This window comes from Delphinus delphis, chromosome X (assembly GCF_949987515.2).
Source record: "Delphinus delphis chromosome X, mDelDel1.2, whole genome shotgun sequence".
Taxonomy (NCBI): Eukaryota; Metazoa; Chordata; class Mammalia; order Artiodactyla; family Delphinidae; genus Delphinus; species Delphinus delphis.
The window spans coordinates 69,371,622-69,393,798 of record NC_082704.1 but is presented as its reverse complement, the minus strand read 5'-3'; the positions used below and the strand labels follow the sequence as shown (position 1 = coordinate 69,393,798).

The 22,177-nt window shown below is 37.4% G+C and overlaps 1 protein-coding gene and 1 pseudogene across 7 annotated transcripts in view; one reads left to right on the top strand and one right to left on the bottom strand.

Annotated features, from left to right (window-relative positions):
* Window positions 1-22,177, top strand: part of EDA (ectodysplasin A) — a 365,924-nt gene that overhangs the window by 328,007 nt on the left and 15,740 nt on the right. The gene's annotated exons all lie outside the window — the stretch shown is intronic.
* On the bottom strand, window positions 11,614-12,356 carry LOC132418421 (general transcription factor IIF subunit 2 pseudogene; annotated as a pseudogene).

Below are 22,177 nucleotides of genomic sequence, written 5' to 3'. Positions count from 1 at the left end.
CACGGAGAAAAACCACCCAATGACATCTTAGGGAATAAAAGGAGTTAGGCCCAAATCAAGATATTATAGCACTGATACTTCCCTTGCTCTATAAACCTGCAAAGTAAACAAAGAGAAGGAATACTTCTCAAATACAGTTAATGAAATTGGTATAACCTTGATAACAAACCCTTCCAAAAAGCAGCACCAAAAAGAAAACTAAAGTTGTCTCACATAAAAAAATCCTAAATAAACTACTACCAAATCAAACCCTGCAAAATATTTAAAGTATAACATGTCATGACCAAGTAGGGTTTGTCTTAGGAAAGCAAAGATGGTTCAATAATAGGAAATCTCTTAATATCACATTACATCATTGGCTCAAAGGATATGTTATATGATCAGTTCAGATAGATTTGATAAAAATTTAACACCGTTTTCTGATAATTCTTAGTAAACTAGGAATAAAATAAAATAAAGGGGTATTATTTAATATGATAAAGAATTTCTTGTGCTTTATAAGAAATAGCATAGTACTTACTGGCAAATATATTAGAGACTTTCCTGCCAAAATCAAATCAAATCAAAGATGCTCATTATAACTTCTGATGTTCAAATTATTCTTTTTTTTAATTCTCTTTTTAAAATTAATTTATTTATGTATTTGGCCACACCACACAGCTTTGGATTCTTAGTTCCCCAACCAGGGATTGCACCCGGGCCCCCTGCAGTAGAAGCATGGAATCCTAACCACTGGACCGCCAGGGAATTCCCTTCAACATTATTCTTGAAGTGGTAGCCAATGCAATGAGGCAAGAAACTGAAATAAGAAGTGTTAACTATTGAGCAATTATACAAGCTATCATTATTTTTACAGATATGATTCTATAGCTAGAAAACCCAAGATAGTTGATCGAAAAGATAAGACAAATTTGAGAGATCACCAAGGTGGCCAGGTCTTATATTGTCTGTTTCATGTAGTACAAATATAGTGTTAAACATCTTGTGTTCAAACAACATTTATGAGTTGAATATAATTGAAAGAATTAACTGAAAAGAAAAGAACTTTCTACAGGAAGCTGAATCCTTCAACACCATTTCATAATGTTGCTGTGCCTTAGGATTTTCACTCTGAACACTAATTTTTTTAGATTAAAGTCTTGGTTATTTGAGCTTTCTGTTTTCTTGGTTTGGGGATGAATTAAATTTATATGCTTATGAAATTTTGCAACGAACTTATATTTATTGTGTGCCTAAAGAATGTCTTGTACATGTTATTTATGTTATCTTTTATAATCCTTAAAACTCTCTAAGGTAAGTAGTAGTATCCCCATTTTACAAATGAGGGTGCACTCAGGGATGAAGCAATTTTCTCTGTGTCATTACAGCACTTAGTAAGTGGTGGAGCTGGAGCTTGAATGCAATTCTGTGGCTTACAATAATGTATCCAATATCCCTGCAAAGGAAAATGTATTTCCTGGAATAAAGTTCTGCAGAATACAATGTGTAGAACATGGCATGCACAATTGGGGTGGCAATACTGAAAATAGAAAAGCAAGCTCACATTTTCCATGTTGAAGGATAACCTCAGGTGAAGCCAGATAGGTATACCCTTTTTGGGAAAAAAATAAAATTGAATTGGCTCTTCCTAAATTAAAGTATTGAGCAGCACTTCCATCCTAGGGCAGGTACTAATGTAAATGACCAGAGAGTGTACACAAACTGAGCATTGGAAGTTCCCAGTTTGTCCTGTTATAAGAAGAATCCAATGTGACTCAGGTTGAGCCTTGTCTCTGATTAAAGGGACAGTATATGCACAGCAGGACAGCATCTAGCCATCTCGGACTATTCTGGGACACAGTCAAGAGCCATGTTGCATACGTGTGGTTCTCAATGTAACTGCTATGTGTGGTTTGGCTGGTCAGCTGTCACGGCTGCACTCCTCCCCAGTGAAAGAGAACCAGAGGACCACCCGCCCACCCTTAGCAACGCTGACAAAATTACTTCTGGGGATAGCACATGGCACCAGCCATCTGGGCCCATTGATGAGGTTGACCTGCCCACAGGAGGATAGGATAGCTCTGATGATTTATGTCATGCCACCAGATCAGATTCTCTCTCATTCCTCTGCTTTGCCAAACGAAAAGGTTAGGATGATAAATTGTCAGTATAACCTTTAACATGTTTAATGAGTTAACACATCTCAACTGCTAAAGCAATCCATATGATTCATGTGCATACTGCATACAACAATTTCTTGCATTTTCTTAGCACCTCACACTTTCAAAAATTTGATTCTGTTTCTATCTCATTTATCCCCAGAGCTGAAGGTTGAATGCCCCAGATTTCAAGCCCAAGTGAAGAGGAGAATGGTGCTACCGTTAACAGAAATGAAGGAAATGGCACTCAAGGCTTTACCTAGAGCACTGATTCTCAAGCTTGGCCACACATTAGAATCACCCCAGGCGCTTTTCAAAATTCTCATGTCCGTGTCCAGCTCCAAACCAGTTGCATCAGAATCTCTAGGGGTGGGGTCCAGGCATTGAGGGTTTTTGAAGTTTCCCAGGTGATTTCAATGTACAGCCAGATTTGAGAACCACTAACTTAGAAGATGAGTTCAATCTGAAGCATGTGAGTTCCAAGAAACAGGAATGTGTTCAAGAGGCAATGTCACAATGGTAGTTGGAGACATGGGCTGTGATTTAGGAAGTATGATTCTCCATAAGTGTTGAAGCCCTGGAAATAAATATACTCATGAGAGAGTATATAAGTAGAGAAAAGCAAGAGCCTGAAGGCTAACCTTTGCTATTCATAGTAAGATTTCTCTGTTAACCTAGTTTAAAAATTTTTTTTCAGCCATGTGGTTTCAAAATGAAAAAGACATACTTGACTAATAGAGGCCTTTGTGGAAGGAACTGTGCATGTATCCAAAGGTAACTAAGGGTGTAATGTATTTAGACATTAAAAAAACTTTAATTGAAGCTCTGCAGCAAAGGTTATCATGCTTTAAGTTGTGTCACCATGCACCATGCAATTAGAGGGGCCATCCTATGAAGAGGGCTTGAATGCAGGGATAAAGGGTAATGACAAGCACACATCTTACTTGGTTGGGAAGCATAAACAGTAGAGTTTCTATAATAGCTATTTCTGGTTTCATTTAACATTTTAATATATGGTCTGAATGAGAGTTTGCAGTGATATGTCTAAGTTCTTAGATGATGAATCATTTAGTCCAAACACCCATTCAAAGCTCTGCTACTTACTGGCTGTGTGACCCCTGACAAGTTACTTAACCTCTCCTGTCCTGTTTCCTCGGCTCTAAAATAATGAAATTGGACATAAACGTCTCAGCTAGAAATTCTATAGCTTAGCTTAACTCGGCTCCCCTCTCTGTATCTACAAAGAAAACAACACATAATCAAGTTCTTTAGTTGATTAGAGCAATGTTAGAGCGTGACGATTATGGGGTCAAGGATCAGAGAAAGCAATTGTTAGAATTATTCACTATACAGAGTTCATTGTAACCAGATTGGCAAAGCACTGTTTCTGCCAGCCATCTGCTGGATCATAAAAATAGCTTTGTTATACAGGACCATACTTTATAATTGGATTTAACCTGTATCACAGATTTCTTCAACAATAAATTTATAAATCTCTTATACAGCATTTTAGAGCTGAGGTTCACAGGATTTTAGAGTAAGAGGTCACCTAGTCCATTCCTATATTTGGCAGAAGGAGAGAGAAATGCAAACAGGTGAAGTGCTTTGCCCAATGTCAGACAGCAAATAAGTCATGGAGCTATATCTCCAGGCAACTAGTCCAGTTCTCTTCTTACACTCAGTTCCCAAAGCAGTCAGAAATATAGCCATTTGTGTCCTCAGGCCCGACCTATTTTGAAGCTGTTTGGTACGCCTGTCAGGCACAGATGTGGCTTGATAATAATGGTGATGAGAAATGAATGTGATGATTATAGCTATTTCTTGAGTACCTATACATTCCAGGCATTGTGCTAAGTACTGTGCATTATCTCACTTAATCCTCCTGACATTTCTTTTGAGGTAGATATAATTGTCCCAGTTTTCATAAATGAAAAAATTCAAAGAAGTGAAGTAACTTGCCCAAGATCACACAGGCATTGAATGTTAGAACTAGAATTCCAGCCCAGTTATGAAAGAATAACAAAGCTCAAGCTCTTTCCACAATTTTAGTATTTACCAAACAGTATAATCCAGAACATTAATTCAACAAGAGATAGATAGGTCTTTTTCGAAAAACGTTCTCTGGCCAAATAGGTTTGGGAAATGCTGCATTTCATATTGCATTCTGGAGAGTCACATTTCTCGTTCGTGTATTAAAAGATTTGAGAAGTCTTCAGTGAAGAAATCTGTTTATTGTTCCTTAACCCTATTTTTTCCCAAACTCTTTTTGATCAAAGCATCCTTTTCCTGAGGACATCTGTTAATATCACACCGGACCCTGGTACTGTCTGGAACGTAGTGTAAAAACACTGCACTAGACGACACAATCCATTCCATTTATCTTTACAATCCTCCTCACAGACTGCTGCTCTTGGACCTGGCATTTTCATCCTAACCATGAAAGTGACAAAGACTTGATGTCGCAAAATATTTCTTTACCAAAAACATACGTTTGTCACTTTGGGAACATCTCTGGTGACATGAAGGAATCTATACTTCATGGAACTTTGAGAGACCATTAGGCATCTAAAATGTCAGCAGTTAGTGTGACTGTTTTAGTGTTGCCTGAACCACAGTAATATTTTGATATTCTTGACAATATTTTTGAGTCTTTCCCAAACCAAACCAGAACTGAGCCAGAAAAGTTTCACAGCTGATCATAACTTAACTCATGGAGTCAATTGCTTTGTGGAGCCTGAGGCCTCAAGCATGAGCCTCTGCTGCAAAGGCTAGAGAGGAAATCCTTGGATGAAGAATGCAAGCCTTCTCACATCGGAAATACTTTAGAGATTGGGATGTGATGGGGTGGGGTGGGAATCAATTTGCACAGCCCTACCTTTTCTTGGCTTTTTGTCATGCTTAGAGCAGATGTTGGAACTGTAATCTGGGCTCTGAACATGGGCATTCCATGTGGTGCTCATTCAAAATTCTCACTCTTCTTTGAAGCTAATGGCTTCCATCTTCTTCAAATGTATTGAACTTGCCACATGTATTTGTGCATTCTCTCTGTTTACAATTCTTATGGCGTGAGATAGAACATGAAGTAAGCTCTTAAGGTTATAAGATTTGAAGATACAGAGTATGTTGAAGGTTGTTTTTCTTTTTTTTTTTTTCTTAATAAAAATTACCAATCCTCATCTGCCAGCCATTGTCCTTACTTTCCTCCTTATTGCTTATCACTGTAGAAATCTTGGCCATGTCCAGTTCTCTGGTGTAGCTCTCTATATAAAGGGAGGGAAGCATGAAAGTGGGGAGCCTACTACCTATATAACGAAAGAACAAATTAAATTAACGTTTATTGAGTACCTACTATGAGCACATCACTTTCACTTATTTAGTCTGCAAAACAACTCTGTAAATTGACTGGCAATTTTTGATGCTGTTATTGGTATTCTTAGCATGACTATGATTCAGTAGAAAGTACAATGAACTTGGAGTCAGAAGAATCTTTGTCCACTTCCTTCAGTTGTTCAATTATTCATTCAACAAACATTGTACTGAGCACTTACTATAAAAGATATGCTTTATGTGCTGGAGATACAGAGATGAATAAGGCATAGCCCTTGCCCTCAAGGAGTTAAAAATTTAGTAAATTGAACAATCACATAATCAGAAAATTATAATTTGATGGGTGCAATAGTTTATTAGGGGAACACAAAGGAATTGTGGCCTGAGCTGAGTCTTAAAGAATGAGTAGGCACTGAGAAAAAGATGGACTGAAGAAGGGCACTTTAGGCAGAGGGTATGGCATGAAGGAAGGTACAGAGGCAAGAGGTGTATGGAAGAGGGTAGGGAGGGGGCATAGTGGATATAGAGCCAGGGCTTAGAGGTCTATGTTGAACTATATGCAGTTTGGTGTTGCTTTTAAACTAGTGGATGTTTTATAAATTTATTTTCATAGTTAATAGACTATGTTTTAGAGCAGTTTTAGGTTTATAGGAAAATTGAGCAGAAATAGTCCCCATATACTCTCTCTCCCCCAACCCTTTGCAACCACTTATCTTTTTACTGTCTCCACAGTTTTGCCTTTTCCAGAATGTCACACAGTTGGAATCATGCAGTATGTAGCCTTCACAGACTGGCCTCTTTTACTTAGCAATATGCATTTAAAGTTCCTCCATGTCCTTGTGTGGTTTGATAGCTTATTTCTATTGACTGCTGAATAATATTCCATTGTACGATGGACCAGTTTGTTTATCCATTCACCTATTTTTTTCTTTTTATTAAATTTATATATTTATTTTTGGCTGTGTTGGGTCTTCGTTTCTGTGCGAGGGCTTTCTCCAGTTGTGGCGAGCGTGGGCCACTCTTCATCGCGGTGCGCGGGCCTCTCACTGTCGCGGCCCCCCCGTTGCGGAGCACAGGCTCCAGACGCGCACGCTCAGTAGCTGTGGCTCATGGGCCTAGTTGCTCCACGACATGTGGGATCCTCCCAGACCAGGGCTCGAACCCGTGTCCCCTGCATTGGCAGGCAGATTCTCAACCACTGTGCCACCGGGGAAGCCCCTATCCATTCACCTATTGAATGATATTTTAATTGCTTCCCATTTTTGGCAATCATGAATGAAGCTGCTATAAACATTCATATGCAGGGTTTTGTTTGAATATAAGTTTTCAACAAATTTGGGCAAACCTAGGAGTATGATTACTGGATTGTATGGTTAGACTATTTTTAGCTTTGTAAGAAACTGCCAAACTTTCTTTCAATGTGCCTATACTATTTTGCATTCCCACCCACAATGAATGAGAGTTCCTGTTGCCCTGCATCCTTGCCAGCAATTAGTGTTGTCAGTATTTTGGATTTTAGCGATTCTAGTAGGTGTGTAGTGCTAGCTCATGCTTAATTTGCATTTCCCTAATGACATATGATGTTGAGCATCATATGCTTATTTTTAATCTATATATCTTCTTTGGTGAGGTGTCTGTTTCAATCTTTTGCCCATTTCTTAATTGGATTATTCGTTTTCTGATTGTTGAGTTTTAAGTCTTCTTTTTATATACTGGATACCAGTCCTTTACCAGATATGTGTTTTGCAAATAATCTCTCCCAGTCTGTGGCTTGTGTTTTCATTTACTTAACAGTATCTTTCTCAGAGCAGAATTGTTTAATTTTAATGAAGTCCAGGATTAACAATTTTTTTCTTTCATGGATTGTGCTTTGGGAGCTTTACCTGAAAATCTACTGCCAAACCCAAGGTCAGGTAGATTTTTTTCATATGTTATTTTCTAGGAGGTTTTTTGTTTTGTTTTGTGTTTTGTTTCAAGAATAAGGAACTTTGGCTTTTTCATTCCTTTTGAGAGTTTCTGTAGTTGACTACTTTTTTCCTGCTATGCCATTCACTTTGAATCTGTATTACCTCAATTCCTCAGAGAGAAAAAGGACAGGGAGTCCTCATTTAGAAAACATTTCCTAATTTTTTTTTTTTTTTTTTTTGCGGTACTCGGGCCTCTCACTGTTGTAGCCTCTCCCATTGTGGAGCAAAGGCTTCAGACACACAGGCTCAGTAGTCATGGCTCACGGGCCTAGCCGCTCCACGGCATGTGGAATCTTCCCGGACCGGGGCACGAACCCGTGTCCCCTGCATCGGCAGGCGGACTTTCAACCACTGCAGCACCAGGGAAGCCCCATTTCCTAATTTTACATTTTAAAAGTTAATATTTAAAAAGAAAAACCTTCTTCAACCCCAACCCCTAAGCCCATCATGAGTAATCTGGTTTAATACAAGTTAAGTCTATAAATAAATGTGTTCTTTTTCCTCAAAAATCACTTAAACAACTATACAAGAATTACTGTTTTAATAAAATTAGAAATGAAAAAGGACAAGTTAAAACAGACACCGCAGAAATACAAAGCACCCTAAGAGACTACTACAAGCAACTCTATGCTGATAAAATGGACAACCTGGAAGAAATGGACAAATTCTTAGAAAGGCATAACCTTCCAAGACTGAATCAGGAAGAAATAGAAAATATGAACAGACCAATCACAAGTAATGAAATTGACTGTGATTAAAAATCTTCAAACAAGGTCTTCCCTGGTGGCGCAGTGGTTGAGTGTCCGCCTGCCGATGCAGGGGACACAGGTTCGTGCCCCGCTCTGGGAGGATCCTGCATGCCATGGAGCAGCTGGGCCCATGAGCCATGGCTACTGAGCCTGCACATCCAGAGCCTGTGTTCCACATCAGGAGAGGCCACAACAGTGAGAGGCCCATGTACCGCAAAAAAAAAAAAAAATCTTCCAACAAACAAAACTCCAGGACCAGAGGTTTCACAGGTGAATTCTATCAAACATTTAGAGAAGAGATGCAATCTTTGGGACTTCCCTGGTGGCGCAGTGGTTAAGAATCTGCCTGCTAAAGAAGGAGACACGGGTTTGAGCCCTGGTTCAGGAAGATCCCACATGCCGCGGAGCAACTTAGCCCGTGCACCACAACAACTACTGAGCCTGTGCTCTACAGCACACAAGCCACAACTACTGAGCCCGTGTGCCACAACTACTGAAGCCCACGTGCCTAGAGCCTGTGCTCCGCAACAAGAGAAGCCACCCCAATGAGAAGCCCGCACACTACAGTGAAGAGCAGCTCCCGCTTGCCTCAACTAGAGAAAGCCCGCAAGCAGAAATGAAGACCCAACGCAGGTAAAAATAAATAAATCTATTAAGGAAAAAAAACATTTAGAGAAGAGCTAACACCCATCCTTCTCAAACTCTTCCAAAAATTTGCAGAGGAAGGAAAACTCCCAAACTCATTCTGTGAGACCACCATCACGCTGATACCAAAAGCAGACAGAGATACTACAAAAAAAGAAAATTACAGACCAATATCACTGATGAATATAGATACAAAAATCCTCAACAAAATACTAGCAAACAGAAACCAACAACACATTAAAAGGATCATACACCAAGATCAAGTGGGATTTATCTCAGAGATGCAAGGATTCTTCAATATATGCAAATCAATCAGTGTGATACACCATATTAACAAACTGAAGGAGAAAAACCATATGATCATCTCAATAGATGCAGAAAAAGCTTTTGACAAAATTCAACACCCATTTATGATAAAAACTCTCCAGAAAGTGGGCATAGAGGGAACCTACCTCAACATAATAAAGGCCATATATGACAAACCCACAGCAAACATCATTCTCAATGCTGAAAAACTGAAAGCATTTCCTCTAAGATCAGGAACAAGACAAGGACATCAACTCTCACCACTATTATTCAACATAGTTTTGGAAGTCCTATCCACGGCAATCAGAGAAGAGAAAGAAAGGAAAGGAATACAAACTGGAAAAGAAGAAGTAAAACTGTCGCTGTTTGCAGATGACATGATACTATACATAGAGAATCCTAAAGATGCCACCAGAAAACTACTAGAGGTAATCAATGAATTTGATAAAGTTGCAGGATACAAAATTAATGCACAGAAATCTCTTGCATTCCTATACACTAATGATGAAACATCTGCAAGAGAAATTAAGGAAACTCTCCCATTTACCATTGCAATAAAAAAATAAAATACCTAGGAATAAACCTACCTAAGGAGACAAAAGACCTGTATGCAGAAAACTATAACACACTGATGAAAGAAATTAAAGATGATACAAACAGATGGAGAGATATACCATGTTCCTCTACTGGAAGAATAAATATTGTAAATGACTATACTACCCAGAGCAATATACAGATTCAATGCAATCCCTATCAAATTACCAATGGCAGTTTTTATAGAACTAGAACAAAAAATCTTAAAATTTGTATGGAGAAACAGAAGACCCCAAATAGCCAAAGCAGTCCTGAAGGAAAATAACGGAGCTGAAGGAATCAGACTCCCTGGCTTCAGAGCATACTACAAAACTACAGCAAACAAGACAATATGGTACTGGCACAAAAACAGAAATATAGATCAATGGAACAAGATAGAAAGCCCAGAGATAAACCCACGCACCTGTGGTCAACTAATCTATGACAAAGGAGGCAAGGATATACAATGGAGAAAAGACAGTCTCTTCAATAAGTGGTGCTGGGAAAACTGGACAGCTACATGTAAAAGAATGAAATTAGAACACTCCCTAACATCATACACAAAAATAAACTCAAAATGGATTAGAGACTTAAATGTAAGTCCGGGCACTATAAAACTCTTAGAGGAAAACATAGGAAGAACACTCTTTGACATAAATCACAGTAAGATATTTTTTGATCCACCTCCTAGAGTAATGGAAGTAAAAACAAAAATAAACAAATGGGACCTAATGAAACTTAAAAGCTTTTGCACAGCAAAGGAAACCATAAACAAGATGAAAAGACAACTCTCAGAATGGGAGAAAATATTTGCAAATGAATCATTGGATAAAGGATTTAATCTCCAGGATATATAATCAGCTCCTGCCGCTCAATATTAAAAAAAACAAACAACCCAATCCAAAAATGGGCAGAAGACCTGAATAGACATTCCTCCAAAGAAGACATACAGATGGCCAAGAAGCACATGAAAAGCTGCTCAACATCACTAATTATTAGAGAAATGCAAATCAAAACTACAGTGAGGTATCACCTCACACCAGTTAGAATGGGCATCATCAGGAAATCTACAAAGAACAAATGTGGGTGTGGAGAAAAGAGAGCCCTCTTGCACTGTTGGTGGGAATGTAAACTGATACAGCCACTATGGAGAACAGTATGGAGGTTCCTTAAAAAACTAATAATAGAACTGTCATACGCCCCAGCAATCCCACTACTGGGCATATACCCAGAGAAAACCATAATTCAAAAAGGCACATGCACCCCAATGTTCATTGCAGCACTATTTACAATAGCCAGGTCGTGGAAGCAACCTAAATGCCCATCGACAGATGAATGGATAAAGAAGATGTGGTACATATATACAATGGAATATTACTCAGCCATACAAAGGAACGAAATTGGGTCATTTGTAGAGACATGGATGCATCTAGAGACTCTCTTACAGAGTGAAGTAAGTCAGAAAGAGAAAAACAAATATCGTATATTAACGCATATATGTGGAACCTAGAAAATGGTACAGATGAACCGGTTTCCAGAGCAGAAATTGAGACACAGTAGTAGAGAAAAAACACATGGACACCAAGGGGGGAAAGCAGCATGGGGTGAGGGTGGCAGTTGATGAATTGGGAGATTGGGTTTGACATGTATACACTGAGGTGTATAAAATGGATGACTAATAAGAACCTGCTGTATAAAAAAAATAAAATTTAATTTAAAAAATAATAAAATTTCATTTCAACTGTTAAAAAGAAAAAGAAGTATTGTTTTAAAAATTTACCTAGAGAAATTAAAGTACCATTCATTTTCCCCCTGTAACAGATGGTGCTCAAGGATTCACGTATCAAGGCCATTTGCTTATCTCATCACACTTTAGTTGTTCTGTTAGCAGGCAGGCTTTGAATGTGCTTAATCATTCTTTTCTCCTCCTTGATAATGTCTGTACTCTGGCTTCAGCTCTCATGTGTTTTTGTGGAGCCCTTTTACATTTTGAATACCAATTTCTTTTAAGATTTCCTTCAGGTACGACACAGGCTGTTTTGTGATGTCCACCAAGTCCTTAAGATTATAATATTGATGTTTCTCAAAAGCTGAAAACAGCATGTCTAAAATGTGTTATCAGCTCGAGCTCGTTTTCCATCTTTCTTTTTCCTTTCATATTCAATATTGTACTGATGATTAACAACAGGTTTGTAATTGGTTGTCACAGCTTTGTTCAGTTGCTGTAATAGCCTTACAGGTTTGGAAGATTCTTCTATTTGTAATCTCTTTAATCTCATGTACTTTTCACTCGCAGTGGGTCAACATTCAACTCTTTGTACCACTATTCCTTCCAGTGAAAGCTTATCCGATGAGCTCTTATTAGACACTGTTAATGCCTGTCCCCCAACACTTTGCAAGACAAATATATGTACTCTAGGAGCACTGCCTGAAGCTGATTTTCCGCCAATATCATGAATATTTGCAAGGGCCTCATTCAAAGTAAATGACACCTCCATCCTTCCTTGATTTTTGGCAATCCACAGTTTCCCAACTTCACCTCTTCCAGGACCTTTAGCCCATTGCTGTGACAAATATTTAGGAACCTTCACCAGCCACACTCTGGTGTTCTGTTTGGCGCCGGTCAGGCTGAGTTCCCCTCTTTCCTCCATGGGTCTGTCATCAACGGAGGCGTGCAGGCCACAGCAGCGGCCCCAGGAGCTGGGGGGCTACGGGGCAAGGGACCAGAGCACAGGGCAAGCCCTGGCCGGGAGCTGATTGTGAAGAGCCGGGGTCCACCTGCTCAGATGCTGGGAGCCCGGGGGCCTTCTAGGAATTTTAGAGTTTTCTGTTTTACATTGAGTTCTGTGATCCATTTTGAGTTTATTTTTGTGGAAGTTATAAGGACAGTGTCTAGATTCTTTTTTGCATGGGCATGTCCACTTGTTCCAACACCATTTGTCGAAAAAACTATTCTTTCTCCATTAGATTGCCTTTGCTCCTTTGTCAAAAATCAGTTGACTATATTTGTTTGGGTCTATTTCTGGGCTCCCTATTCTGGTCCATTAATCTATATGTCTATTATTCCACCAATACCACACTATCTTGGTTGCCATAGCTTTATGCTAAATTTTGAATGAGGTAGTTTTAGCCCTCCAACTTTGTTCTTATTCTTCAATATTGTGTTAAATATTGTGAGTCTTTTTCCTTTCCATATAAAATATAGAATCAGAGGTTTTTGTATCCACAAAATAACTTGCTGGGAGTTTTACTTGGGGTTACATTGAGTCTATAGATCAAGTTAAAAAGAAATGACATTTAACAATACTGAGTCTTCCTATCCATGAACACAGAATATCATTCCATTTATTTAGGCTTTTATTTCTTTCATCAGAGTTTTCCTCATATAGATCTTGTACATATTCTGTTTGATTTATGCATAAATATTTCTCCTTTTTTTGGTGCTAAAGTGTTTTTTTTTTATTTCAAATTCCAGTCATTCGTTGTTAGTATAGGAAAATAATTGACTTTTGTATATTGGGCTTGTATCTCACAGCCTTATTATATTTGCTTATTAGTTCCAGGAGCTTTTTGGTCAACGCTCTGGTATTTTTCACATAGAAAATCATGTCATCTGCAAACAAAGACAGTTTTATTTCTTTCTTCCCAATCTGTATGCCTTTTCTTTTCTTGTCTTACCTTATTGCCTTAGCTAGGAGCTCCAGTGTGATGAGAGCTATTATCATGAATGGATCTTGGATTCTGTCAAATGATTTTTCTGCATCTATTGATACAATCATATGATTTTTCTTCTTAAGCCTGTTGCTCTATGATGGATTAAGTTAATTTATTTTTGAATATTGAATCAGCCTTGTGCACCAGGAATAAATTCCACTTGGTCGCGGTGTATAATTCTTTTAACATTGTTGAATTTGACTTGCTAATATTTTGTTGAGGGTTTTTGCAACTATTTTCAATGAGATGTTGGTCTGTAGTTTTCCTTTCTTATAATGTCTTTGGCTTTGGCATTAGGGTACTGCTAGTTTCATGGAATGAGTGAGGAAGTGTTCCATCTGCTTCTGTTTTCTGCAAGAGGTTGTAGACAATTGGTATAATTTCTTCCCTAAATGTTTGGTAAAATTCACCAGTGAAACCATCTGGGCCTGGTACTTTCTATTTTAGAAGGTTATTAACTGTTGATTCAATTTCTTTATAGGCCTATTCAGATTATATAGTCAATTTCTTTAATATATAAACAAGTTATCCTTTACATATTATATATACAGATTATATATTTCTTCTCATATATATATATGAGTTTTGATAGATTGTATCTTTCACATAATTAGCCAATTTCATCTAAGTTATCAAATTTGTGGGCAGATTTGTTTTATTCATAATATTATTTTATTATCCTTTTAATGTACATGAGATCAGTAGTAATGGCCCTTCTTTTATTTCTGATATTAGTAATCTGTGTCTTCTCACTCCCTTTCTTGGTTAGCCTGGGTAAGGGTTTATCAATTTTATTCATCTTTTCAAAGAACCAGCTTTTCGTTTCATTGATTTTTTTTCTATTGCTTTCCTGTTTTCAATTTCAATTATATTTGCTCTGATTCTAATTGTTTCTTCTCTTGGGCTTACTATGAATTTAATTTGCTCTTCTTTTTCTAGTTTCCTGAAGTGGAAGCTTAGATTAAATATTTTCCAAAATCATTTAGATCTTTTTCCTGTTGTAATATATATGATTTTCCAGCTACTTTCTGTTATTGATTTCTATTTTAATTCCATTGTAATGTGAGTATATAGTTTGTATGATACCTATGCTTTTAAATTTGCTAAGGTATGTTTTATGACACATAATGTTTATCTTAGTGAATATTCCATGTGAACTTGAGAAGACTGTATATCCTGCTATTGTTGGATGAAGTATTTTATAAATGTCAATTAGATCTAGTTGATTGATGGTGCTATTCAGCTCAATATATCCTTACTGATTTTATGCCTGCTGGATATTTCAATTACTGATTCAGGGATGTTGAAGTCTCTATAATCGTGGGTTCATCAGATTTTGCCTCAATTTTGTGACACTCTGTTGTTAGCCACATACACATTAAAGGATCTTATGTCTTGGAGAATTGACACCTCTATCACTATATAATGCCTCTCTTCCTTCCTGATCATTTTCCTTCCTCTGAAGTCAGCTTTGTCTGAAATTAGCTTGCTTTTGATTAGTGTTAGTATGGTATATCTTTCACCATTCCTTTACTTTTAATCTACCTTTATCTTTATATTTAAAGTGTGTTTCTTACAGATAACATATAGTTGGTTATTGCTTTTTTATCCACTCTGGCAGTTTCTGTCTTTTAATTGGTGTATTTATACCATTCACATTTAAAGTGATTATTGACATAGTTGGATTAATATCTACTATATTTGTAACTGTTTTCTATTCATTGTCCATTTCTTTGTTTCTTTTTCTGTCTTCCACTCTTTCTGCCTTCTCTGGTTTTAATCAAGCATTTTATATGATTCCATTTTCTTTCCTCTCTTATATCAGTTATACTTTTAAAAATTTTTAGTGGTTGCCCTAGAGTTTGAAATACACATTTATGACTTATTCAACTTTGCTTTCAAATAACATTATACCACTTCAGAGGTAGTGCAAGTACCTTATAGCAGAGTATTCCCAATTCCTCCCCCCATCCCTTATAGCATTGCTGTTATTTGTTTTACTTATCCATAAGCTATAATCACTGAATACATCTTTGCTATTATTATTTTAAGTAAACTATTATCTATTAAATCAATTAAGAATAAGTAAAATAAAAGATTTGATTTTACTTTCATGAATTCCTTCTCTAATGCTCGTCCTTTCTTTATGTAGATCCAAGTTTCTGACCTATATCATTTTCCTTTTCTGAAGAACTTCTTTTAACATTTTTTATAAGGCAGGTCTCCTGGCAACAAATTCAATCAATTTTTGTTTGTCTGAGAAAGTCTTTATTTCAACTTCATTTTTGAAGAATAATTTTGCTGGATACAGAATCCTAGCTTGGTGTTTTTTTCTTTTAACACTTTAAATATTTCACTGCACCCTCTTCTTGCTTGAATGTTTTCTGAAGAGAAACCAATGTAATTTTTATCCTTTTACCCCCCTCTAGCTTCTTTAAAGATTGTCTCTTTGTCTTTGATTTTCTGCAGTTTGAATATGATATGCCTAGGGGTCAACTTTTTGGTATTTGTCCTACTTGATATTCTCTGAGCTTCCTGTATCTGAAGTTTGGTGTCTGTCATTACTTTTAGAAAACTCTTATTTGATATTACTTCAGATATTTCCTTTGTTCCTTCCTCTCTTTCTTCTTCTGGTATTCCCATTACGTGTATATAACCTCATTTGTAATTGTACCACAATCTTTGGACATTCTGTTCCATCTTTTTCATTCTTTTTTTTCAATCTTTGCATTTCATGTATAAAGTTTCTGTTGACATCTTCAAGCTCACTAATTCTTTACCATCAAAGGCATTCTTTTATAGTGCGTTGGGTTTTTTTTGATAGCCAACTTTTTATCTTTTAATTCAATGTATTTAAACTTTAAAAAAGTTCACCCATTTCTCCCACCCCCCAACCCTCACCTCTGGCAGCCACCAGTCTGTTCTCTGTATCTGTGAGCTTGGTTTGTTTGTTTGTTTATCTATCTACCTTTTTAAATTCTGCATATAAGAGAGATCATACACATGGTATTTGACTTTCTCTGTCTGACTTATTTCACTTAGAATAATGCCCTCAAGGTCCATCTATGTTGTTGAAACTGACAAGATTCCATTCTTTTTTATGGCTGAGTAATATTCCATTGTATATGTTATACCACATCTTCTTTATCCATTCATCTATTGATGGACATTTAGGTTGTTTCCACATCTTGGCTATCATCAGTAATGCTCCAATGAACATGGGTGTGTGTGTGTGTGTATATATATATATATATGTTAGTGTTTTCTTTTTCTTCAGATAAATAGCCAGGAGTGGAATTGCTGGATTAATTGGTAGTTCTATTTTTAATCTCTTGAGGGACCTCCATACTCTTTTCCATGGTGGCTGCACCAATTTATATTCCCATCAACAGTGCACAAATGTTCCCTTTTCTCCACATCCTCGCCAACACCTGTTATTTCTTGTCTTTTTGATAATAGCCATTCTAACAAGTGTGAGGTGGTATTTCATTGTGGTTTTGATTTACATTTCCCTGATGATAAATGATGTAAAGCATCTTTTCATGCACTGCTTGGCCATCTGGATGTCTTTGGAAAAAAATGCCTATTCAGATGTCCTGCCCATTTTTAAATTGGGTTGTTTGGGTATTTTGCCATTGAGTTGGATGAGTTCTTCATATATTTTGGATGTTAGCCCTTATCAAATATATGACTTGAAAATATTTTCTCCCATTCAATAGGCTGCCTTTTCATTTTGTTGATGGTTTCCTTTGCTGTGTAGCAGCTTTTTAGTTTGATGTAGTCCCACTTGTTTATTTTTGCTTTTGTTTCATTTTCTTTTGGTGTCAGATTCAAAAAATTGTCACCAAGACTTATGTCAAGTAGCTTACTACCTATGTTTTCTTCTAGGAGTTTTATGGTTTCAGGCTTTCAAGTCTTTAATCCATTTTGAATTAATTTTTGTGTATGATGTAAGATAGTGCTCTGGTTTCATTCTTTTGCATGTGATTGTTCAATTATACCAACACTATTTATTGAAGAGACTATCCTTTTCCCATTGCGTATTCTTGGCTCCATTGTCATAAATTAATTGACCACATATGTGTGGGTTTATTTCTAGGCTCTCTATTCTGTTCCATTGAGCTATGTGTCCATTGTTATGCAATACCATACTGTTTTAATTACTATAATTTTGCAATATAGTTTGAAATCAGGGAGTACGATGCCTCCAGCTTTTTTCTTCTTTCTCAACATTGCTTTGGCTATTTGGAGTCTTTTATGGTTCCATACAAATTTTGAGGTTGCTTGTCCTATTTCTGTGGAAAAAATGCCATTGAAATTGTGATAAGGATTGCACTGAATCTTATATTTCTTTGGGCGGTATGGACATTTTAACAATATTAATTCTTCCAATCCATGAGCACGGAATCTCTTTCCATTTATTTGTGTCTTCATTTTCTTTCATTAATGTCTTTTAGTTTTCAACATACAGGTCTTTCACCTCCTTGGGTTTGTTTGTTTATTTTTGTGGTATGCGGCCTTCTCACTGTTGCAGCCTCTCCCGTTGTGGAGCACAGGCTCCAGATGCACAGCCCCAGCGGCCATGGCTCACGGGCCCAGCCGCTCTGCAGCACGTGGGATCCTCCCGGGCCGGGGCAGGAACCCACGTCCCCTGCATCGGCAGGCGGACTCTCAACCACTGCGCCACCAGGGAAGCCCTCCTTGGGTTTTTTTAAATGAAAAAATACTTTATTGCTGAAAAATGCTAACCACCATCTGAGCCTTCTGAGTGAGTCACCACCTCCTTGTTTTAACTTATTTTTAGGTATTTTATTCTTTTTAGTGCAATTTTAAATGGAATTGTTTTCTAAATTTCTCTTTCTGATAGTTCATTATTAGTGTATAGAAACAGAAGTGATTTTTGTGTATTGATTTTTGTATCCCGCAACTTTATTAGCTCTAAGAGTTTTTTGATGGAGTCTTCAGGGTTTTCTATATATAATATCATATCATGTACAAATAGTGATAGTGCTGCTTCTTCCTTTCCAATTTGGATGCCTTTTATTTATTTATTTATTTTGCCTAATTACTGTGGCTAGGACTTCCAATACTGTGTTGAATAAAAGTAGCAAGAGTGGGCATCCTTGTCTTTTTCCTGATTTTAGAGGAAAAGCTTCCAGCTTTTCACCATTGAGTATGAAGTTAGCTGTGGACTTGTCAGCTAACTTGTCAGCTAATATGGCCTTTATTAAGTTGAGGTAACACACTTTTTGAGAGTTTTATCATGAATGGATGTTGAATTTTGTCAAAATTTTTTTCTTCATCTATTGAGATGATCATATGGTTTTTATTGCTCATTTTGGTAATGTGGCATATCACATTGACTGACTTGCAAATGTTGAATCATCCTTGCATTCCTGGAATAATTCTCACTTGATCATAGTGTATATGATCTTTTTAATGTATTGTTGACTGGTTTCCTATTATTTTGTTGAGGACTTTTGCATCTATGTTCATAAGGAATATTGTCTTGTTTTTTTTTTTCTTATGGCATCCTCATGTGACTTGGATATCAGGGTAATGCTTGCCTCGTAAAATGAGTTTGGGAGAGTTCCTTCCTCTTCAAATTTTTGGAAGAGTTTGAGAAGGATAGCTATTAATTCAATTATCTTTGAATGTTTGGTAGAATTCACCAGTTAAGCCTTCTGTTCCTGGACTTTTGTTTGTTGGGAGGTTTTTGATTACTGATTTAATTTCCTTCTAGTAATCGGTCTGTTCAGATTTTCTATTTTATCATTATTCAGTCTTAATACGTTGTATGTTTCTAGGAATTCACTCATTTCTTCTAGGTTGTCCAAATTGTTGGCACGTAATTGTAGTCTCTTAAGATCCTTTTGTGTTTCTGAGGTATCAGCTGTAATATCTCCTCTTTCATTTCTGAGTCTGGTTCTGATGCTTGGTTTATCTCTCCAGACTGTATTTCTAGCCTTTTAATATGCCTTGTAATTTTTGGCTGAAAACTAGACATGATATACTGGGTAAAAGTAACTGAGGTAGGTAGGCCAGTAATGTAAGGTTTTATGCTCATCTAAGAGTTAAGCTGTGTTTACTGTTTGCTGTAAATGTGGTGTCAGAGGCTAAAATTGTCTCCATAGTTCTTGTCTTAGTCTCTTCATGTGGTCTTTGGATGTCCCTGGAAACTTCTTAAGTAGGGTCTGAGACTTGCAGTGTTTTTGTTTGTTTGTTTTTGTTTGTTTAACATCTTTAATGGAGTATAATTGCTTTATAATGGTGTGTTAGTTTCTGCTTTATAACAAAGTGAATCAGCTATATATATACATATGTCCCCATATCTCCTCCCTCTTGCGTTTCCCTCCCATCCTCCCTATCCCACCCCTCTAGGTGGTCACAAATCACTGAACTAATCTCCCTGTGCTATGCGGCTGCTTCCCACTAGCTATCTGTTTTACATTTGTTGGTGTATATATGTCCATGCCACTCTCTCACTTCATCCCAACTTACCCTTACCCCTCCCCGTGTCCTCAAGTCCATTCTCTCTACATTTGCGTCTTTATTCCAGTCCTGCCCCTAGGTTCTTCAGAACCTTTTCTTTTCTTTTTTTGGATTCCATATACATGTGTTAGCATACGGTATTTGTTTTTCTCTTTCTGACTTACTTCACTCTGTATGACAGACTCTAGGTCCATCCACCTCACTACAAATAACTCAATTTAGTTTCTTTTTATGGCTGAGTAATATTCCATTGTATATATGTGCCACCTCTTCTTTATCCATTTATCTGTTGATGGGCACTTAAGTTGATTTCATGTCCTGGCTATTGTAAATAAAGCTCTGGCAGTGTTTTTAGCTGTAATGCCGTTATACAGGAGTGCTGTTAATGTGGTGATAAAGTGTGGGTAGAATGGAAGCATTCATGAGTCTTATGATTAATTCTCAATCTTTTAGTGTGCCTGAGTTGGGTATTTCCTATCCCCCAGGTCAGTTCAGCTCTGGTAAAACCCCAGTCAGTTAGGCTCTGATAAAAGTTTTCCTTGAGGGCAGGCCTTGTTAAAGAGAATAGAGAGGTCTGGATATATTTCAAAATGGCTGCTTTTCCTCTCCCCTTACTAGAAGGACAAGAGAATTTTTCTCCCATCTTCACTGTGAGAACCTGGTAGCGCTCTTGAAGGTAAAATGCATGAACGTGTGGAGAACCCCCTAAGGCTGGGCCCACTGGGGATTTTTAGCCCTTGAGCTAGTCCACACTGAGCATCTAGCAATTTGTCAATTACAGTTTTAAAGTCTTACTGATACTGGCTTCAGCTTCAGGCTTCTTCACCCAGTCTGCTATGAGTCTCCATATCCACCGGTCTGTCTCTCCATATTACAGAACAGCAGTTTGCCTTGTGACCTCAGTTCTCTGATGGATCTAAGAAGTGATTTTAAGTTTGCTCAGCTTTTTTCTTATTGTGAGTATGGGAGTGATGGCTTTCAAGCGCTTGACACATGAAGCCAGAAATTGGAAGTATATACATTTATTTTTTAATTTTCAAAACACATCTAGAAAAACATGAATCTTTCTGAAGTTTCAGCTTACCTGAAAATATTTACAGGCTGTGTGGCTTTGTGCAATTTAATCCATCTCTTCATCTATAAAATAAGCATAATAATAACTACTTTGCTGGATTGTTTAAGACCTAAATGAGATATGTAAAGCATCTAGCACAGTGCATGGCTCATATATATTCAATAAATGTTAGCTTTAGTTATGGTGTCATTTATCTTCATCAGAACCCTAGGCTTGAATAGAGACAAAGTGTACAAAGTATTCCCTAATTTAGAAGATGAAGAATCAGAAGAAAATGGCCTACTTGCCTTATTGTCAGTTTGTGACTGAGTCAGGACCAGACTCAGACTAGGACTGCTGCTGGCTTCCATGGCCCTGATGCTATTACAAGACCCCTTTTCTTAATATCAGATAGCAAACAGCCTGGCCACATAGATCAAAACCTGTCAGATCTCAAATTTACTACTATAAAAGCAGTCCCAGGGACTGCACATCTGTCCCACCCTGATGTATTTGTGGGGTTTGCCTGCAGAAAGCATGATGATTACAAATAGAGGGTATTAGAATGATAGAAAAATGTAGCCTGTTACCACGGAAACAGACATGTGACAGTGGTAGTGCCCTGAGTAGGTATGAAAAAGGTTCTGAAGCATATAGAGAAAATAAATCAATGTATCTAAAATGTTATAGAACTCAGCAGATGTTACTGCTTTTGCTCTGGTCAAGATGCTCATATCTAATATGGGAGAGTTCTAGCTCCCTGATATTTTCTCTCTAGAAGACGGGAAACCACAATGGCCTCAAGCAAAAGAAATGAGAATGGCGGATATAGAACCAGGGCTTAGAGGACCATGCTGAAACTCATAAGAATTATTTACTGGCCATGGTGGTTTTCCATCTTCTAGAGAGAAAATACCAGGGAGCTAGAATTCCTATACTGCTGAGATGATGTACTCACTAGCCCCTATGGGAAGTGCGATACAATTTAAGGATAATCTTGTCCATATTTTTTCATCCTCATTTTTTTCTGAGGGATATGCCAAATGTCCACCGAATAGATGGAAGCTCCCTGGGAGCCCTTCTGTGACACAAGAAGAAGTGGAAGATAGGGCTTTGAGCCCCTGTTATTCTCAGCACTCTTCATGGCATGGCCATTTTGGAAAATAAAGATAAAAATTTTAGTTAGCTCCTTGCCTCCCGCTGTATACCAAA